This window comes from Balaenoptera physalus (assembly GCF_965194825.1).
Source record: "Balaenoptera physalus genome assembly, chromosome: 16".
Classification (NCBI taxonomy): domain Eukaryota; kingdom Metazoa; phylum Chordata; class Mammalia; order Artiodactyla; family Balaenopteridae; genus Balaenoptera; species Balaenoptera physalus.
In genome coordinates, this window is record NC_138898.1 from 5,472,943 (window position 1) to 5,495,523 (window position 22,581).

Sequence of the window (22,581 nt, forward strand, 5' to 3'; positions counted from 1 at the left end):
GGTCCAGCCCCTCGGCCACACCCAGGGAGGCTCACCTCTGACGTCAGGGGCTGGTCTTTGGATCACGGCCACGGCCACGGTCAGTTATGCTTTGGACCGGCTTACCACAATAAACCCCAGGGAGATAATCATTGAACAGATAGTCGTTAATGAGTGCTGGAGGCCTCCGGCCCCTGGCCCAGCCATAGCAAACCCTTACACAACTTCTGATTGACGAAACTCTGACCCAGTCCCCTGCTGATGCAAAGCACAGGCCCTCCCACTGACAGGCAGGTGGGACAGAGCACCGGCTCAGGGGGACCTCGGGAGTTTTGGCAGTACGTCTTGTGTACGGACCGCTGCTGGTTGGTAGAAAGAGACAGTGGTGAGGTATCACCCCACAGTCAAAGGCCAACGGGAAGAACACCCCCAAATGCAACGGGACGGTGCGCGGCTACTGACAATCGTCTCAACTAATTAGGGGCGATTAACCTTATAGAGTGTCCATGGTGTGCCCCCTGCCCTCACTCCAAATAGAAAGAAACTCCATGAGGGCAGGGATTTCTGCCTATTTTGTTCCCTTTTTGTATGCACAGTTCCTGGCACACGGTAGGCACTGAATGAATAAATGCAGAGCATTGGTGTAAGTGCTTTGTATCAACTTAACTCCTTGCCACCATCTGAGGTGGAGCCCACGAACAGTCTGTGTACAGACAAGGACACTGAGGCATAGGGGGCCCAGCGGCTACTCCCCAATCCGGGGCTGGTGGGTGGCAGAGGGAGGGTTGGAACAGGAGCCACTGGGCTCTGGAGCGGCACACCGGACTGCCCCTTGGGAGGAACCTTTGCCCTTTCTGGAACCTTCCATGTATTGTCCAAGGAGTTCCAGGCTGGATGCAGTTATTTCTGGAGTCGACTATACACTTTTTGTTGCCCTTGCAAATCTTAGCGTCCGGGGAGGGGAGGGGGCTGGTTTTGCTAGATTACACTTGAGCAATGAGACCTTTATAACAGCTGCAAAGAATTTGCTTTGCAAGCCGTCAGAACGTCAGTCGAATTTAATGAGCTATGGAGCTGCTGGCCGGCGTGTCGAGAACACTAGGTGAGAAGTCAGGAGAACGGGGCCAAGGCCCGAGTCCCCGCAGCCACAGCTCAGTGGGCGCCCCCTCCCCGGAGAAGGGCGGTGGGGAGTTGCCCGCCTCCCCCATGGAGTGTGAACTGAGATGGCTCCGTGACTGTGTCTGCAAGGCGCTGTGACAATCACAAGGCATCGGGAACGACAATCTCAGACCAGGAGTACTTGGAGGACCATCCTACGGGGCTTTGCTTGCACTGCCACGTTGGGTGTGCACGTGTCACCAACTTCCACCGAAGCTATCAGCCCATCGCTAGGTTTCATTTATTCAGCTTTTTAATTCAGCCAGCCGAATCTTTCAGTATAAGTACAACAGGAGAAGTCTCTGTTTAAAGTCATTTGCCTAGACGGTCACTGGAATTCATTCTTAATGATGCCATCAGCCACACAGAAGTGAGTGTCCTGTCTAATTTCAACCGCAATGTAATGCTCCGTCGCTGGGGACACTTCCTTAGCATCTGACATCAGTGAAATTAGCCATTCAAAGGCACAACTATACATACACAGAACACACGTTTACACCAGTGTGGCTGATCTCCCCGAGTGGGTCGAGATTCCCATTTTGCCAGTAAAAACTGTAATAGTTAAACCAGGTCCCCCCAGAATCGAGTCCCCTTACTGAGTTTATGGTTAATCACTATCCAAAACTGTTCCCTTGCTCTCTGACCTCAATCCCTTTCTCGTCACCTCTGAACTCCATGCTATGCTAACTGAACACTAATCCACCAGCATTAGATGACTCAGAACATTGATGTCATAACATCACTAACGCACTGAAGTTGCTGCTCTAGATTTCATCACTAACTTACGAACGCAGGTTGTTTCTCCAGGGCAGTGTGAGCTCACAGACCCCCGAGCCATGGACCACCTGGCCAGAGAGTCATAAATCAGAGGCTCCTGACCCCTGAAACTACGATTAAGAAATGTCACAGAATGTCACAAGACAATGATTAATCCCCGTTTCTTTGTTCCTCCCCTTTAATAAAACACCCCCGACTCAAAGACCAAGATGGAGCGGATCTGAGGCTTGTCTCCCATCTCCTTGCCTGGAGCCCTGCAAATAAACCCTTACTTTGCTGCAAACACCTGCTGTCAGAGTTTGGCTTTCTGCACCTCCCTTGATAACAGTCAGTGCCGATGGGCTGCGGACCCTCTGCTGGTGTGCGGCTTCTCCTTTGCAGATCCAGCAGCAGCCCAAGTCCCTTTGGCCTGGGGATCTGGCTGGAGAATTCCCTTCTGGAACAAGCATCAGCACCCCTGGGCAATATTTTAGGCTTGCTGTAAAGGAATGGTTGGGGATTGGAAGACATCTACGGGTAAGCAACCGGCACAAGGGTGCGGGCCGAAAACTTTTTTTTTAATTTTCCATTTTTTTCTTAGACTATTTTTTTTTAATGATTCTTTACATTCTTTAAAAAAATTATTTATTTTATTTTTTTAATTTATTTTGGCTGTGTTGGGTCTTCGTTACTGTGCACGGGCTTTCCCTAGTTGCGGAGAGCGGGGGCTACTCTTGGTTGAGGTGCGCAGGCTTCTCGTTGTGGTGGCTTCTCTTGCTGTGGAGCACGGGCTCTAGGCGCGTGGGCTTCAGTAGTTGTGGCACGTGGGCTCAGTAGTTGTGGCTCACCAGCTCTAAAGCGCAAGCTCAGTAGTTATGGCACACAGACTTAGTTGCTCCGCGGCATGTGGGATCTTCCCGGACCAGGGCTCGAACCCGTGTGCCCTGCATTGGCAGGCGGATTCTTAACCACTGCGCTACCAGGGAAGCCCTGAAAACTTTTATCTTTGTATGTTGGTGACTTCCTGGGCCCATTGCCAGGTATTGGGGGAGGGATTGGGTTTGATAAAAGTAAGAGCCTAAGATTGCTTTTGGAATTGGTTTGGTTTTTGTCATGTGTGTATGTGCGTGTGTGTGTGAGTGTATATTTGTGTTAAAGAAAGTGCACTATTTTAATTGGCAGACATGGGAAACAGAAATTCAGTTCCTAAAAATAGCCATTTAGGATGCATCCTACAAAATTGGACCACCTTTAGTTCTGGTTTCATGACTAAAGCCAATATATATACATATATATATATATATATATTTTTTTTTTTTTTTCGTAATGGTCATAATATTCTTTAGACTCTGGAGAAAAATTCCCAAGATGAGGTTCACTGGACAATCCAAAACTGGTTTTGCTGGCTTGATAAAACATCTTTTCAGAATTTTGACCCTAAGGAACAAGTCCTTCTAGGAGAACTTGCTTTTCACTCCCTATGCCTTGAGATGTAAATGTTCTCCCAGGGCTCTCAGGAACTTGTACCTTATCTACAGTAGATCATTCCAATTCCTGAGAACTGAGGGGGGAAAAAAAGGTGGAAAGAATTTAATTTAAATTTAACTTACTCATTTATAAACCAGCAAATTTTATATTGTAATACCTGATTGATTCATGACTAAGTTTTAAAATGAAGCTATGAGATCTCTGTCTGGATGGATGGATGTCTACGTGTGGATTATGAATATGTCTTTATCTTTGGATGGTCTTACCACAATTAATTTGTAAATGAGCTCTATTTAATTGGCTTAAAGGAAATTAAGCACTTATATAATTCTCAGAAATATGAAATAAACTAACCCGAATGAATTATAGGTTCACATGATCTGGAAAGTATTCAATATTAAATTAATATTTGGTATTAAGGTTAGTTTAAGTTTGTTGGTTTAATTAATATAGACATGTCTTCAGAGTCATCAACGTTAAGTATAATACTTTTATTGTACCTAGGTTTACTGAAAGTCAAGTAAGTTCATATTATTTCTGTTACAAAATTCGTCAGCAAGAAACATAACTTGATATGATGAAGTCTTTAAGTAAATAAAATGTAAACAGAGGTTTTTTAAGGGAAATTTTTAGGAACTTTTTATGTTTTAGGAATATCTACTTAAAAACAGTCTCTCCAGACTTTGGTAACTTGAAACTTTAGAGTTTTTCTAATTAAGTTAAATGATGGAAATTTATTGAATATCTAGGTCATTCCAAATGTTTGTCTCCCTTTCAAAATTGAAAGTTATCATTTTACTTTTAACCATACTCTTGCCCCAATGTTCAGGATAAAAAGAAAATTCTCTAGTGAAGTTGTCACAGTATAATTACACATGACATGTATCACTGCTTGCTTTAAGTCTATTGCTATGTACAATGTTTGTGTGACAATTCAGTATAACTGATAAAATATACAGCCTATAAAATGTTTCCCTATTAGCATACCTCTGAGCTTGTTCACTACATCTGATTAGTTTTACCCCAATGTGGATAGCTAGGCAAATAAATAAATAAATAAATAAATAAATTTATTTATTTATTTATTTATTTATAACAGAAAGGAGGCATAGCACCAAGGGATAATAAAGGAGCCAAGACAGGCAGCAAGGGACAAACATCTCAATCTACTGGAAAATCTGCAAACAAAAAGGGGAAATGATAGAAGAAATTTTCACATATTGAGGTATGGGGCTCATACCTGGCTTATAGATGGTTTAAACTAGAACAGCCTATTTGGACATGTACATCTGCTTTAACCATTAAGGAAAAAAAATGCATTTAGAAATCAAAATAGAGTAACTGTGTGTCAGGCATCCAAAACAGAGCTGGGTGGTCATTGCGAATGTGGTTTCAGACATGTTCCTGGATTACTGAGAACTTGAATTTTCTGAACTGTATTAGACTCCAGAATACCAGCAGCCGTTCTCAAAACAGTATCTTCCAGCAGCTGCCAAACACAACCTGTGACCTCAGGTTCTCCTCTTGTAACTAGGAAACGCTTCTCTTACTTTAGGAATAGCAGTGGCAAATGAGACAGCTCAAGCCATAGCTTCCCAGCAGAAGGTTCTAGATTCTTTAGCCAGAAGAGTACTAGACAATAAAATTGTTTTAGATTAAAGTTTAGGGACTTCCCTGGTGGTCCAGTGGTAAAGAATCTGCCTTACAATGCAGGGGACGTGGATTCAATCCCTGGTCAGGGAACTAAGATCCCACATGTCTCGAGGCAACTAAGCCCACAAGCCACAACTACTGAGCTCACGCACCTCAACTAGAGAGCCTGTGTGCCGCAAACTACAGAGCCCACGCGCTCTGGAGCCTGCAGTGCCACAACTATGGAAGAGAAAACCCACACACAACAACTAGAGAGAAGCCCGCACACCACAATGAAGAGCCCGTGCGCTGCAATGAAAGATCCCGCGTGCCTCAATGAAGATCCCGTGTGCTGCAACTAAGACCCGACACAGCCAAAAAACTAAATTAATAAAGTTTAGCAGAAAAAGGAGACGTGTAGTGACCAATAGCTCCTTCATGTATATGTTAACACCATATCAGAAGTTAAAACCTACTGAGATAAAATTAGACCACCTGACTACAGGTCTCCCCAGAAGTGCCAGGTCCAGACTGGTTTTCAGGCTTATTCTCCTGAATTTCTCAGGGAATGAGATCTCTTTTCCAAGGTTCATTAAAGTTCAGGTTGTCACTCCCCCGCCTACTTCTAATTGGGTCTGCTGCACAAAAACAGTGGACCCATCATGGGAGACTCAGACTCAAGACCTGGAACTCGGGAATATTTCCAACTTGGTATAAAACATTTCCATTCCTCCAATTAAGGTAGGACTATGCCTCATTTCAGCAGGAAGTAGGCCAGAGTGGTCATCACCCTGTTCCCTCAAAGATTTGGGAAAAGTTAAAACAAGAGTGGGGATTGAAACTGAGCCCCCCCTAAAACTGAGTTCCCTTACCAACTTTAGGGCTAATCTCTCTATCCAAAACTTTATTCCCGTTCTTGTCTCCTCTGACCACAATCCTATGCTAACTGAACACTAATCAACCAGGATCAGATGACTAAGACTGCTGTCATCATCGGTAGCATCATTAACGCACTGAAGTTGCTGCCGTAGGTCTCATCACTAACATACAAACTCAGGTTGTTTCTCCAGGGCAAGGTGAGCTCACAGACCCTGAGCCATGGACCACCTGGCCAGAGAGTCGTAAGCCAGAGAATCCTGACCCCTGAAACTATGAGTAGGAAATGTCACAAAACGATGGTTAATCCCTGTTTCTTTGCTCTTCCCCTTTAAAAACACCCCCAACTCAAAGACCAAGAGGGAGTAGGTCTGAGGCTTGTCTCCCACTCCCTTGCTTGGTGCCCTGCAAAAAAATACCCTTACTGTGCTGCAAACACCAGCCGTCAGAGTTTGGCTTTCTATACATTGGGCACAGGAGCCCTTGCTCCATAACAATAGGTTAGATTCCCTTGAAGAGTACCTAGATTAAAAACAAAAAGGAGAAACTAGAATTTTTGCGCAGTTCTACATGCTACCAACACTTACAAGGTTTTTACATTCTGAGTCTCCTGGAGAGAACAAGTTGGTTCAGTTAGAATGGAGGAGCAGTGAGTCATCCGACCATCCCCTTACGCACATGTACATGATGGAAGGACGGTATTATTCCTTTGCAAGTGTCCCTTGTCAAAATGTTAGAAGTAAACATTGGACCCAGATTTACCTAAAAGTACTGAGTTCTCTAGAAGAAAAGAGTGATACAGAGAGAAGCTAGGGTTTTGAGGACTCAACAGGCAAAGTTCCCTAATCCCTCTGCTGATGATGTTTTAGGGCTCCAGTCTGCCCCTGTCCTTGGAGACTCCCTGCTCCAAAGGGGACTCACTGAGCAATGTCTTCAAAGGGCTGACCAGTGACACTGCGTCTTCCCCATTTACCCACGAGCTTAGTTGTAAGTAAGTCTCAGAACTGAGTACTGGCCATTGGTTTCCACAGGGACCTGTAAGGGCAGGTCTACTGTCACCCTGCTCCTGGAATCCCTGAGGACCTTCAATCAAACCCCCTCATGGATTTTTCAACACACTCCAAGGTGGCTGGGGAGGGTGGGTGGCCACCTCTGGCCGGCCCACCCTGTAAGTTGCGATTTGTCGTTTCTGCATTTGCAAACACCGCAGGGACCCCCAGCCCCAGCTTTCCCGGGGCCACATATGTCCTAATGTACAAAGTCGCTCTTCTTTTGAAGAAACATCAAAAAGTTGAGTCCACATACAAAACCTCTTTGTTGAAAGGAGAAAGACCAGACACTAAAAAACAATAGTTTCAAACCTAAAGGTATCATCTGCCCTACGCCTTCCTGAGGTCACATACACATTTTTTGTTGTCCTAAGCTGCAGCTAGCTGTCCCCAGGGTCCTGAGGAGTGAGGGTGCAAGACTTTGAAAAGCCTACGGGATGCCTGCGTGGATGGAGCCGTCAGGAGGGCAACATGGAAACCAGGGCAGGGCCAGGACGAATGAGCAGTGGAGGCGAGGGGTGCAGAATGGCTCCATTCCAGGTAAGCAATGAAGAACAAAGCCATGTACTTGGGTGGCATCTCCCAGAGGATTCTGAGGACAGTTTGATTGATATCCATTGGTCAATGGTTACCTTGAGGCCAATAAAATAAAAACAGAAATTCCAAAGACCATCAACACCAGTGCTTGGAGTTCCTGTACAGCCAGGATCTGTGGTTTCCATCCTGTGCTCTGAGGGATTTGGGGGCAGCCCTCTGAGCCTCCCGGGGGAGGAAGGGGGAATGGCCAGGTGAGATGTGCTTGGAGCCTTCCTCACCTGCAGCATCTTTGACTTCACCCGTGGTGAGTATTATATTAGACTGCCATATTGGATCTCTGTTTGAACAAGGAGTTTCAGAAAACATTAGAAATTCACCACTCACAACCAAGTCTTTCATTGGAGGGGTGGAACCGCTGTGACCCAGAGAGGGCAAATAAGCCATTTTCCCAAGCAAGGGCTCTCCACTGCAAGCCTGAGACCTCCCCACTCCACCCCACCACCGATGGGGGTGATGGAGAGGCTCATTACACCCAGAGAATGACCACAAAAATGCCCCTCAGTTCAGGAATCTGAATTCGTAGGTCAGCATGCCCCTTTCCTGGTAAAGATCAAACGGACAGCAGTTTTCCAGAAGGTGATAAGAAAACTAGCCATGTAAATCCCATATCTTGTCCTGGAGCCAAAAGTATGTGCGCAAATCAACTCTGGGTGTCCATTGCCAGGGATGCTACTCCGTGGGCACCAACTGGCCCAGGCGTGGAAGTTTCCAACAGCAGGAAAACACTGTCCAGTCATGTGATGATCTGTACGGCATCATCTGCCCCTGGCAATCCCAAGCATCCACCCCGGCTGTGTTTGTTAGGGACAAATATTTAGATGTTCTACTTTTATGGGGAAATCTTAAAAGTCTCTGAAGCATGGAGGGTTTTGTTTTTGTTTGTTTGTTTGTTTGTTTTCTACAGAGTTGAATGAGTTTAGTTCCTATTTTAAAGCCATAGAATCATATAATTGAAAGGGTCCTTAAAAGATGATGTTAATCCAGCTTAATGGGTTGGGGTTCTCCCTCAGGGGTGATGAAAGTTTTGGAACCAGATAGAGGTGGTGGTTGCATCACATTGTGAATGTACGAAATGCCACTGAATTTTACACTTTAAAATGGTTGATTGTTGTTTTTAACATCTTTATTGGAGTGTAATTGCTTTACAATGGTGTGTTAGTTTCTGCTTTATAACAAAGTGAATCAGCTATACATATACATATGTTCCCATATCCCCTCCCTCTTGCGTCTCCCTCCCACCCTCCCTATCCCGCCCCTCTAGGTGGTCACAAAGCATCGAGCTGATCTCCCTGTGCTATGCAGCTGCTCCCACTAGCTATCTATTTTACATTTGGTAGGTATATATGTCCATGCCACTCTCTCACTTTGTCACAGCTTACCCTTCCCCCCTCCCCGTGTCCTCAAGTCCATTCTCTACGTCTGCGTCTTTATTCCTGTCCTGCCCCTAGGTTCTTCAGAACGTTTTTTTTTTTTTTTAGATTCCATTCCAAAATGGTTGATTTTATGTTATGAATTTCACCTCAATTAAAAAACAAAAAAGATTACGTAGTCCCGTCTTTTATGTGCAAGATGTGGGACAATGGCCCAATGTGGGGAGCGGGTATATTGTATGTGGGGGAGGGACGCTCGTCTGAAGGTCACTCTAGGAGGCAGGCAGGTCTCCAACACACCCACCCACCTGTCCCCCACCCCTCCACCTAATCCTTTCCACGTCTCTCAACAGCCTTGTAATGTCTTAAGACCATAGTCTTGGGCTGAATGTACACTCACCCAGCAGAGAAGACAATTTGTGTCATTTGGGAATCTTCTCCCAGGAGAAGATTTTGTCTGTATGCATATTCTTTCCACAATGAAGAAATAAAAATGGATCTAGAGGGAACCCATTTTGCCTGTTTGTGTTAATAAAGCATGACTTTTGCACATAAGATATGTTAAATGAATGCTGATAACCAAGTGTTAGAACCTTTCTAGAGGGCTCGTTATCGTCCCTTGCAATCATTAGTGACCCACGGAAATAGCAAATCCATACAATCTTGTTTATTTTCATTTTTAAAATAATTAATTAATTATTTTTGGCTGCGTTGGGTCTTCGTTGCTGCGCGCGGGCTTTCTCTAACTGTGGCGAGCGGGGGCTACTTTTCGTTGCAGTGCACATGCTTCTGATTGCGGTGGCTTCTCTTGTTGTGGAGCACGGGCTCTAGGAGCACGAGCTTCAGTAGTTGTGGCATGCGGGCTCAGTAGTTATGGCACATGGACTTAGTTGCTCCGCAGCTTGTGGGATCTTCCCGGATTGAACCCGTGTCCCCTGCATTGGCAGGCAGATTCTTAACCACTGCGCCACCAGGGAAGTCCCCAGTCTTGTTTATTTTCTTTGGAGAGTTCTCCATCGGGTTTCTGGAGAGGCGTAAAGGAGCTCCGGGTGTGCAGAAGTGATGCACATGTTGGAATTCAACATTCCACGCCACATCCATCCCCTGAACGACTTCAGGGCGCAGGGTCACCTCCGTGGGATGCTGACGGTGAGCTTCTATGGAGGCTAGGGCCCCAGGCAGTGACAGGAGAGTCGCCCTCAAAGTCAGGACCGCAGATTCCAGGACTGCTCATAGGCTGTGCCTAGCATCGCGCTTCTCTGTACCATGTGAGAGCCTAACTCCCCTTGTGGAGTGGCTGTTTGAGTTACGTGGCCTGTGGTTTGCAGCCAAAAGCTTCCTAACTGAGACAGGATCCCAACCTATAGAGAACCCCGACTCAGGAGACCTGGGGCAATTCTGGTTCCAGCTCCCCCAGAAGCCAGTGAGACCAGCATCCACGCCTCACTTTCTTCACCTGTACAGCGCGGAGGTGGATGAGACACAGTCCAGGACTGCTTCTATCCCTAAAGTCCCGTCGATTCGTCACTGCATGTGTTCACTGCCATGGATTCTGAGGTCCACGGTGGCTTTGGTTTTTGTCTTATTTCCCTCTCCCCGACTTTGGAAGACCGGTGACACTGTGTTTGCTAAGCCTCCCTTCTTGTTGGACGCTGGGGAGGACTTTGTATCCATGCTGCTTGTGCATATTAAAATGGGAAGTCAGAGTCACATGCCAGCTAATTTAGGTACACAACTACACTGGGTGGAAAGGAGCAGCAAACTAAGATATGACAAAAGAAAATTTAACATTCAGGTTTGCCCTAATTTTTTACAACCCTGCCTTGTTCTCTTCATCAGTTTCATGCTGTAAACAGAGCATACCCAGATTTTGGCCCCAATCCCCAGTTTTCTACTCTTCCTATGTGTTTGCATATGACTTTTAGTGTGGAGGGCACTAGCTGGGTGGTACGGCTCCAGGTGGTCTTTGAAAACGCTTGTGCCATCGTTACTGAGTGTCCCTGGATCGGTCACTTACCCTCTACGGTCTCAGTTTCCTTATCCCTAAACTGAGCCAGCCCTTCCGACTCACAGTGCCCTCGATTTCAGGTGCTACAGAGTAAGCAAGTCCATTTTCCCAGAGCGTGTGCAGCAGTGAGGACAGATTCACCGCCAAACACCGTTCCAAGCACACTCACAGAGAAAAGACAGCACCACTGTCTGACAGCACCAGCGTCCAAAAAGAACTAATTGCATAGTTACCGAAAAAAAAAAAACAATCCAACGCACTTATTTTGCAGCGAGAAAATGGATCCACTTTGCAGCGCAGTTAACTCTATCGGAAAGAATGATAATCGCTCGGGAACTGAACGCTCCTCTTCCCTAGCGCTCCCTGGTAACTATGCAAATTCTTCCACATGCCTGCCGTGTTGCGGCTCAGAACAAAAACGTCTTTTCTGATCCGTGCTGGGGATAATTCCTAAAACTCAGTAAATCTCAACTCCTCTCCCAAGGGTGGGAGGTGGGATTCACAGCATTGGTACTCGGGACACATCCCCCAGGATCGGGGTCCAGCCAGCATGTCTCATCAGGGACTGGGGCACCTAACTTAGCCGTAAAACCCTAAAATATTTCCAAATTGAAATACAGAGGAAAGGGCGGCCCCTCAGGATGCTGCTCTCATATCCTAGTACCAAATCAGAGCCCTTCTACCCACATGCAGAAAACCCTGTTTGAACAATGACCCCAGAGTCTGATGGAAAAAGATGCCAGCCCATGAGCCCCTTTGCCTAAACTAGTCTGTGTTGCTTGGAAGAGGCAACCAAGTAAAATAAATGGTAAAGGTGGAAAGAAACTTTCATTCTGGTGTTTTGGATATTTCAAGAAAAAGTAAAATTGGCAAGGGGGTGAGAAATCTGTCGTGGGTACCTGGAATCACAGGCCAACACAGATGGGGAAGATTTGTCTCGTCAGTAAGTTGGTGTTTCAGCCGGGAAAATGGGAAGCAGGGGCTGGGGAGACCTCTGCCCTGCTTATGTCTCTGTCATTCTTTAATTTTCAGTCAGGCAGAATTCCATCCTGCAGCTCTGCCGAAAGCCGAGGTTAGGCAAGTTTTCTTTCCCTGGCTTGGTGCAAGGAAGCTGTGATGCAAGAGGCCTCTTTCTCAATCCTTCTCTGCCTTGTTGGGGGCTGACCTGGCCAGGACCAGCAGCGTCTAGGGCATGGACGTCTGTCTCGGGAGCTGGCCTCAGCGCACAAGCCCCTGTGGGCTCTCTCTCCAAGTGGCAGGGTCCGCTGCTCCAGGGTTGGAAGGCAATGGGAAGTCCGGGCTTTCAGACACCAGCTTCTATATGTACAGACGTTGGTCAACCTCATTGAGCAGTGGACCCTCTTTGACCATTCCGGTGATCAGAAACAGGGATTGGGGGCTTCCCTGGTGGCGCAGTGGTTGAGAATCTGCCTGCCAATGCAGGGGACACGGGTTCGAGCCCTGGTCTGGGAAGATCTCACATGCCACCGAGCAGCTGGGCCCGTGAGCCACAACTACTGAGCCTGCGCGTCTGGAGCCTGTGCTCCACAACAAGAGAGGCCACGATAGTGAGAGGCCCGCGCACCGCGATGAAGAGTGGCCCCCGCTCGCCGCAACTGGAGAAAGCCCTCGCACAGAAACGAAGACCCAACACAGCCAAAAATAAATAAATAAATAAATAAATAAATAAATAAATAAATAAAAAGAAACAGGGATTGGTTCAGTATTTCAATCTGCAGGCGGGGCCTATGGTGCCCTTTTGGGGGCAGAGTAGTGTAGTAGCCGACAGCGTGGACGCCAGAGGCCGAGGCTCCCATTCGTATCTGGACCATGTGGCCCTCATCAAGTCATACCCTTTCTATGCTTCCTCAGTTCCCTCATCGGTCAAGTGAGGATACTTACAGAACTTACATCAGAGGGTAGCCCAGATCATACTTGGTGACCCAAATAAACATCCTTGTGGGTTTTTGAAGGGACAAAAAAGCAAAGGCAAAATTCCTGACTTCTAGGAGTCTGTATTCTCACTCCTTTCAGCAAACTCTGCACCTTAAACCATGCCTGGCACATAGTAGGCGCACAGCAAACGGCCGCTAAACAAATGCAGCTGGAAGACAAGTTCTACACACAGAGGAGCAGAACCCCCCTCGGCGACAATGACTAAGCACCAAGTACAGGGTGCAGGCAATAAACGCACCCAATCGATGCATCCAGCCCCTAATGGAGTAACGGCAGTATCACCTCGGGTTTTTATTTACCTTCTTCCGTATGCTTTCCTGTCTACTCTTCTCTCTCAGTCCCTTGCACCAGATTTATGTTATCACGTGTGTGGAACAACCAGCTCATTTTTCACTCGTGATGCTGCCATTCCCCCGGCATCATCCGCTCCCCGGAGCACGTTCTGCCCGGGCTCATTCGAAGCTACGCAGGCAGGCGTTTTTCTGAGCAGCCTTTCTGAGCAGTTGTTCACCTTTCCAGAAGTTCCACAGTACCTTCTCATAATTAGAAGCATCAGGAACCCCAGGACGTACGCACGTTCAGTCAAATGGGTGCACTAAATAACCCGAGTCGTTTTTCAAAGTCTTGAGTTACGGCCGACCGGGCTCCTATTAGCAGCACGCAGGAGCTCGTCGTGAATATTGGTAAACACTTCTGGTGGGAGACGCGTCCTGACAGCTTTGATAAATGGCTGGAATCATTTTCCGCCTGGCCCGACTCATTCCAATCACAAGCTGCTGAAAATATCCTTTTTACACTCGCCCTTTGCTAAGTGCTGAGGCACGAACAAAAGTCCATTCCCAGGCTGGTTACCTAATTTTTATTAATAATCTCTTCACTCTGTCAATCGTTGTTAACTAACGAGAACATATGAAGGAATTAATTTAAGCCTGGTGAGAGGAAGCATGGCAGCCCGTTACACTTCCCCTCCCAGTGGACCCTGCGCCACTGGCTGCATCACAGAGGTGCACGGTGACTCAGGCCGACCTGCCTCGACTTTCTCCGAGAGAGGACCGTTTCTCCTTCAGAGAGCCGTTTCCTAGGCTAGGGGGCTATGCTAGCAAAGTTTTCTTAATTGTTTCCCATCCCTGATCTCATTCAGCACTGGGAAGGCTGTTGGCCCCCGATGCTATGGGTGCCAGGGGCTAGTCCACGGGCCAGGGTGAGCCACCTGTCTCAAAACTTCACGTGGCACCGAGGCCGGCCTTTTGCTCCCTGAGCTATTCATTCAAGTCAGGCCTCCATATTTTTGACCAAGGGTGGGGAGCAAAGGAAGAGGAAGAGGAAAAGGGTGAATACCAGGCCCAGAAACAGCTCCCTGGTACCCTTCCCATTGACCCGCTACACCAACCCCATCTGTATTCAGGCCAACATTTGTCTTCCCGGGCCTGTGGCATCTTGGGAACAAGACGGTAGCCATGGACCAGTCCTTCGGGGGCTCGTGTTCACTTCTCTTCAGCAAACTACAACTTCCAGGTTCAAAGTTTCAAGAGATGCACGAGCATTCTGAACCCTGCGCACACCTGTAAAAAATGTGATGAGTCGCAGAGAAGCAAGCCTGGATTTCTGTGAGTTGGCCCATGGTGGTAAGTGAAAAGTTCTCGTGTTGGGGGTCACGACACGTTTTTAAAATATCTGTATTTGAAGATGTATCTCAAGCACTTCTGTGTTTCGACATTTTTGCATACATTTTGAGTGCGTGAAGCCTAGCTGAGTAACTGTAACGCTTCGTCTTTCTTCCTTTCAGGTGAAAATGTCAGGTGTCCCTTCAGTTAAAATGAGTCTTCACAGCCTCCATTTGCAGAGAGAGAAAGAGAAATTCAGTCACATTCAGTAGGCGTCCACACATAAAGTAGCTCATGTGAATTATTAATGATAAATTTTGGCGGGGGGGGGATCTTCTTGGACTTTCTTTGTTGTACTTTTAACAATTGAATGCAATGCTCATCAGATGTCTTCTTGTGAGATGTCACATTATTTAAATGAGAGCACATCTGACATTTCCAGAAGCACGTGCTAAATTCTGAAAAGGGAATGTTCTCGCTGATTTGATGGGCACCATTTGGGCTTTTCAAAATAAAGGTTTTGAGCACTTTGATTTTGGAGCGACTTGCATAGTTCGACACAGAGATTTAAAATACTCTCAACTACTTTAAAGAAGAACAGCGAGAAAGTTTCCTGCTTTGCGACAAACAGAGGAACCCTCCACAAAGTGACATTTGAAAGGCACTGATGGCGGATAATAACTGCTCAAAATATACTTAGAAACGCTTGCCGTTTCATTGTTCTTTATGTATCTCATTATTCCGGGTTATTGTCATGTCAAAAAAAAGTTTCATATGACATATGTTGTTCCTTTAAAAAAAAAAAAAAAGTCTAAGTCAGAGATGAAATCTAAGTCTCCACGGTACATCGTGGCCTGGACAGGTCATCTCTGGGAAATGACCTTTACTATCTCTGGTTGCAGGCACTCACGTTTTAACAGAAAGGCATTTATTTGCTTGGGGTTGGCCCATGCTGCTCCTTCCCTTTCTGCAGTGCCTGGGACATTTACTGACACATATTGGAGCGCAGTTCATGAGGCCAGACACTGTGCTAACTGATGTGAGGGGTGAGATGGGTGTGGGACGGTCCACAGAGCAACCAGAAGAATCCCAAAAATGTCAGTGCATTGTTTTTTCGTAACCTGTTCCATTTGCTTACCCAACCCTCTGTATCAGATTGTGGTCAGCCCTTGGGAGCTACAAGGAGCTCTTCAGAGCTCCAAAATCAGCTTCCTCTTTGTGAGTTAAACTTGGTCACATCCTTGAGCCACCTTTGTTCCTACCTCAGGGCCTTTGCACCTGCTCTTCCTTCTGCCTGGAGCACTGCCCCTGGCTTGTGCGTGGCTGGGCCTCCCTGTCACTCGGGGCTCAGCCTTTCCAAGCAACCCCCAGCACACTGTCCCCAGGTGTGTTTCCTTCCTGGCATTTATTACTCTTTGACATTAGTGTCTTCATTTGTCTATGGGTTAAACTTCAGGATCCCTGATTCAAATGTGATGAGCTCCGTGCCGGACAAACACCTTGTCAGCCTTGGTCAGGACTGTGTCCCAGCCCTGACCGTGGTAAATGCTCAGGGCTACTTGCTGCAGGAGAAGGTGAACTCCATTTAACCTAAGCAACCACCTTGCTTGAGTTCTATAGTCTTGAGCGCCGTGAGATTATGATTTGGTTTCTGAAGGCCGTGCAGGTCACAGATGCCAGGAGCTCAGTCCCAGCACAGCTCTGGTCTCACTGCAGGTCAGCATGTTGGTGTTCTTGTTTTGAACAACAGTCTCGTGAGCTTGGTTAAGATAAGCCCAACTCTGAGAGCCATCTACTCCCGGGTTACGACATTGGGTTTAAGGATGGGAGCTTGGAGTCGTAACACTGGGCTATGGAAAAATCAGCCAGAAGTAAATGTCCCCCTCGATGCAACAGGGGGACAGCCCTGGGGGCCTTGCCCGGGCCTCAGACTTCTGCCACTGTTATATCTTGTTTGGACTTCCAAGCAGATCAAGAAGGCTCCGGGTTTTATTTGAATGAAGTACTTTATCTCTCTCCTTTCCTGAGACCTCAGAGCCTATTTGTACAAGAATTCTTTGAGTAAACAAAATACAAAAACCCCAAACAAGTGTCTTGCCAGGAATAAATAACAGCAGCACTAAATTAGACGATCGATTTTAAGTCAGCCACATGTTCAATAGAGGAGACGCAGATGAGCATTTAGGTGCCTGTGCACACAGCATCTATGAGAGCTTAGCAGAACTTCACTGTCTCAAACACATTCTCCGCCAAGGGCAGGACCATCACCACCCCTGGCCACTGGGCTGCCTCTGGAAATGTGTGGAGCTTATGGGGTTGTCACAAAAAGACGGAAGCATGACTGGCATTTAGTGCATGGGGACCAGGGATGCGCCACATCCTGCCAAGTGCCGGACGGGCCCGCACACCTGTCCTGTCCCGACACCCAGGGGCCCTGTCGGGAATCTCTGCACACCTGAGTTCGTGGTGGAGGGCAGTGGGCGAGAAATAGGCATCCTGCCTCCCCACGGCTAACGGGAGGAACGCAGTGTCCTCCGTCAGGCATGCAAACATGTTCCAAACTCCATCTCTTTGAAAACGCAGCACCATCAAGAGTCACTGTAGACATAAAAGCGTGATGCAGAATCGCCCTTTATACTGGTGATTCATTTGTTTTTGACATTAGGCAATAATTTCCCTCATACTCTGCACATTTACATAACCACGCCAGTGAAAACTCTTAGGAGTCAGGAAGGAGAGTTGGGGTGGAGGGGAGGGGCTTAAGTTCATCTTTTATCATAAGTTCGTCACCATTCACTAAATGTCAGCCAAGCACCCCAAACACGCACTGCTTTACCGGGACCTTTCTCTGGTCATTATTAATTTATTCATTTATTCATTAAGCCTTTCAGAGCAGTTTACCATCTGAAAAGAGAGATGACGGCAGAAGGTTTGTAGCAGAAAGTCTGCAGTATAAGCCTGAATGAGCGACTTCAGAAAATATTTTAAAGTTTTTCAATAGTGAAAATATAAAAATTTACGGGGAAAAAAGAGCAAAGTTTGTGGTGGTAAATTATAATATTACTAATATTTAAAAATGCAATTACATATTCATCACTTGCAGTGAAATGGTTATTATAATAGTATGGTATTATAAAAATGATAGGGTTATTATAAAACAATAGGGAATTTATCTTACCTTCGTTGCATTAAGATACAATAAAATTACACTCTGAAAACAAATGATGCCTTCTACTACCTTCACGAAACATTAGCTAGGCCTGGGCCGTCCACTAGAAACTCTCTCTGCCTTGCCCTGTCGAGGCATTGATTTCAAAGTCAGCCTTTCTTTCTTCATTTGGTCATAACATTTGAGAACTGGAGAGAACCTTCTAGAACGAGACTGAATCCCTTCTTAGTCTGCAGAGGTCCACTGTGGCTGAGAGTGGTTGCCTGACTCTGCGTGGGCTGGAGAGAGATGGGGGAGGAGCCCCATCCTTCCAAGACCCCACTCTCGTCTGGACGCTGAGCTGAGCTGCCCCGTACACCTGACACCTGCCTGGACCGCAGGCCGTGGCCAGCTCCGCAGGCTGGTTGGGCAGGTCGGTGTCTGAGTGTAGGGGGTTTCTGTGCAGCTTGTTCCCCAGACACACTGAGGCACACTCTTGGCAAGGTGTTATTCTGAGAGCCTGGTGAAGCCATTGCCAATGGAGAGAAGAAAAAGACAACCGACTGCAAAGGAGATCAAATGGTCAGAATGGCCCCGTCCATTGCCTTTATGGCGACAGGACAAGTGAAATCCATGTCATCCAAGTCTAGGTGGTTCCCTGAAAACCCCTCCTTCCAGCCCTGCCTGGGAGAGGTACGTTTAACCGTTTATGCCGTGGCTCCAGAAGGACGCCCGGGGAGGGACACAGACGTCAGGGAGGTTAGAGTCACAGGGTGCTTGCTGTGTGTGACTGAGCAAGCTGCCCCAGTGTCCTCGTCTGGAACAGTGGGATAAGAATAGTTCTAACTGCACAGGGTCACGGGGAAAATCAAAGGGCGGAATGCATGGCAGCCCACGGATGGATACACGGGCCCCCAGTAACGTCACATGTCTTTACCTTTGTCTGCTATTCTCTTTCTGAACAGAAGAATCAAGGAGATCCAGCAAAACCCCCAAACATCACCCTGCTGCCACTCCTGCACCTCACTGACACCTGCAAACTTTGTCAAGTCCCGACTGTCCCCATGCCGAGTCAGAGAGGTCAACCCACAGGACCCCATCGTGCCGCTCACCACCCTGCCAGGAGTGCCAATCTCAGATTGTCTGATCATGTTTCCCAGGGAAAGTACACTTATAATTTGTCTGGCTTCTTAATTTCTCCTAAGACAAAGTGACAGACTGCTCTTCCCCTCTGTGTTGGCTTTTATGATTTCTTCCTTTGTTTTTCCATCTCACCCACTCTTCCCTTGCTGAGCCCCCCAGCTGTATCAATTGTCACTTTAGTATTAGCCCACTGTCTGCCTGGCAACCCACTATTATGCACTTATTTTATTACTTGGTTTCTTACCCTGATCTTGTGATTCATTTCTAACCTTTACCAACGGTAACATAACTCCTTTGCCTTTCTTTCCTTCCTCCCCACCAGCCCCCTCCACCTTTGACTTTCAGATGTCAGTTTCAGGTAAAGCCTGGTGTCCTCACGTGCCCGGAAAACGGCCTTATCTACAGCTCCAAGTTGACAGTCTTGTTTTTTCACTTAGAGCCATCAGTTTAACCAAATCCAGAGCTGTACTTAATGTTTTCAAGTCGCTTTGAATAAGGTCAGGAGAGATAAACAGGAATCAAGAAAGAAAATAAGGTGATAAGTTGGTCCCATGGGCAGGTATCGGACTCGAGACAAAAGACATTCCTTTTTCTAACCTCACCTTGCCTGATTGTGTAACCAGAAGATTACATAAATGTAGGTCAAGGGTCACAATTCCCATGATCCATGCATGGCGTTTCTAAGTATTTTTAGAATCGTATGGGACGATTTGAGAAGAATTAGGAACTTTCTGCTTTAAGGACGCCCCGTTCAAAGGAAATCCAATATGTAAAACATCCAAAGTTATTTAACACCATAAGCTCTCTTCATGTCAGTGCTGGCAAGATGTCGGGTAGAATTTTCTGGGGCGATGCTTGGCAAGAAAGAAGACAGGAAGAGAATCTTGGAAATCACAGGGTATTCAGAGCCGGAAAGGAACACGTGGATCATTTTATCTAACTCCCTGAGGCTTAGATGAGGAAATTAAGGCCCTGAAAGTTTAAGAGACTTGCCCGAGGCCTAGAGGCAGGTCTCCAAACTCCAAAACCCAAACTCTTTCCAGCAACTCAGCACCTGGAGGCATAACTTTTATTAACAGAAATAATGATTTTTAAAAATCCTACTTCAAGTTTTTATGATCATAACCTCCTAATTCTCTCCCTCCCTCTGTCTCTCTCTCTCCCCCTGTAACATACAATTCACACACCCTAAAATAATTCATTCTTTAAAAGTATACCATTCAGTGGTTTTTAATATATTCACAGAATTGTGCAACCATCGCCCCCATCACTTTTAAAACATTCCATCACCCCAAAAAGAAACCACTCACTACTCCCCATTCCCACCTCCTAACCCCTTGGCAACCACCAATCCACTTTCCATCTCTACTGATTTGCCTATTCTGTAAATTTCCTATAAATGGAATCATACGAGATGTAGCCTTTTGGAGCTTCTTTCACTTAGCATCATATTTTCAAGCATATATCAGTACTTCATTCCTTTTCGTGGCTGAATAGTATTCCATTGTGTGTTTATGCCACGTTTTGTTTATCCATACCTCTGCTGATGGACATTTGGGTTGTTTCCATTCAGGGGCTATTATGGATAATGTGGCTGGCCGTTCTCTTTTCCCTTGTAACAATACTATGTAAGCTTCCTTGGTAACTGTGATGGCCCACCTTTCTCCTAATCTTGCCTGTCTGGCCCTAAGTCATGGTATAAACTAGAGACCAAATATCACTGGGCTGACCGCCCCCATCCTCTGTAGCAGGCGCTGCCTCTCCTGCCTGAAACTTGACCTTATCTCTAAAGCACAATGTGTTTTGTGAAATGTCCCTTGTGACATTTCTGCTTTCCTCCACGGCTCCCTTCCTGCACACTCTCTCTTAAAGATCTTTTTAGAATTCTGATATGCCAACCCATCCATTTTCATTTTGCAGATCTGAGAGACCCTGTGGACAGATTTTTGTATGAAACCTTTCTGCTTTCCTTCTTTCCCAAATTCAATCTTCACAATTCTGAGAGGTAGGAAAATTGAAGATTATTCCAAAATGCTGACACTGCATATTGAAGAAATGAGCATAGTGCATTAGAGACAAAACCCGAATCTGGCCCAGTTCTGTTGATATCCAGTCCTGCAAGCTTTCCAGGAGACCTCATGGCAATGATTCAACTTCTCAGACAGAGATAGGGAGCTAGTGCGGGTGAACAGGAATGAAAATTTCCTTTTAAAATTATTTACTTCCCTTTGAAAAATCAATAGGTAAAACAGGACACACATGATTAAATTGGGTGCCCCAAATTAAATTACGTGAAGCAGCTATAAAAACAGTGTCATGACATGAACATTATGTATCTCAGAAATATGGAACCGTTGCCCTGGTAAGTGCAGCAAAAATGGAAATGAGCTAAGTAAACCTCATCAATTCTGTACGTCTAATAGTAATCCTGACAGAGGCCAGGTTGAAGTTTACCTTCTAAGATCTTTAAAGAAAGCCTTTGCTAAGCAAATTAACAGCGCCAACAGGATTTCTGGTGACTGCTGAAGCTACTTAAGAGCTCAAGCTGTTACCCAACACATCAAGCAAAGCAGGGATTATATATGCACTTATCTCCTGGGGGGTATTGCATAGGCTCATAAAACCAATAAGCAATAGAGACTTACGAAATGAAGTTCCCAGTCATTCTTAATGTTTACTTAATATTTCCCTAAAGAATTTTCTTCAGACATAGTTCTCTAGCCCAGTTCTTGCTTGGTTTGAAAGTAATAAAGTACCTCTTTTTTTTTTTAATTGGAAAATTATTTGTACTTTTACTCATTCAGCCAGGCCTTCTCAGAGATTAGTCCAAATTACAGTGGGGCAAACTGTTCTGGCCATGATATAGAGATTTACAAACCACTGAGTTCCACTGGTAAGGAACATTTGAAATTGGATAGTAATGCAGACCAATACAGGCACTGGAATAATAGAAAAAAAAAAAAACTGAAGCTTTGACACGTTAAGTTAAGCTCTGTCCTCAAAAACCACTTTGTGGTAAATATCAAGAGGCCGGGCGAGGTACAGTTGAGAATGAAGTTATCATTAGAAAAGAGAGAGAGGAGATAAGAGGCCCGGGAATCTCGGTTCACCTGCGTGCAGGCACCACCTGGGGAACCTGTCATTGCCCTCATTTTGCACAGGAACCTGCGGTCCGGCGAGGTTAATTCTCATCCCCAAGATCATAATGCTAGTAAATATCACGGGCAACCGCACAAGGAAAAAGATGAGCTCTCCAAAGAGGTAATTCTATGCAGAGAAGGTTTGTCTCCGAGGGGCCAAGGGAGGCTCCAGGCTGTGTGCGGGGAGCTTCAGAAACCTGGGGTCAAGGCACCAGACCACGTGAGCGGCAGTGAGCGGACGGCAGGGCTCAAGGTGGAAGGTCTGTGTGAGGGAGTGTCCCCGAGGGAGAGGCTGAGACTTGCTCCCCCGTAGGTTATCCCCCAGGTACTTGGTTCATAGTAGTCGTTCGATGTTTGCCATCAAACAGACAAAAGATAGCATAGATTAGAAAAGGGAGGATCAAAGCACAATATCAGGCAGGGAGGCCTCTGTAGCAGTGCGGGCAATGGAGCAAGTTATGGAGGACCATGGGCTTCTCCTTGGTCTGGGTGAAGTTGTCCCTTAGACCAGAGCTCCTCAAGCAGGGTGATTCTGCCCTCTCCCTGCAGACGTGGGTCAGTGTCCAGAGGCATCTTTGATTGTCACAACTGGGTGGTGCTACTGCATCTGGGGGTAGAAGCCAGAGATGCAGCTCAGCACCAGGGAGTGCACAGGACAGCCCTACAACAGAGAATCT

At 46.4% G+C, this 22,581-nt stretch overlaps 1 long non-coding RNA gene across 2 annotated transcripts; it reads left to right on the forward strand.

The window, feature by feature from the left end:
- Nucleotides 1-77: 77 nt before the first annotated feature.
- Nucleotides 78-21,073, forward strand: LOC309644452. Of its 2 annotated transcripts, XR_014254423.1 has the most exons (4): nt 78-2,430; nt 4,481-4,606; nt 7,313-7,478; nt 14,275-21,073. It is a non-coding gene; the product is annotated as an uncharacterized lncRNA (long non-coding RNA). The 2 variants fall into 2 exon arrangements; XR_014254424.1 differs by lacking the exon at nt 14,275-21,073 and having other exon boundaries at nt 7,313-8,739.
- The last annotated feature ends 1,508 nt before the right edge of the window (nt 21,074-22,581 follow it).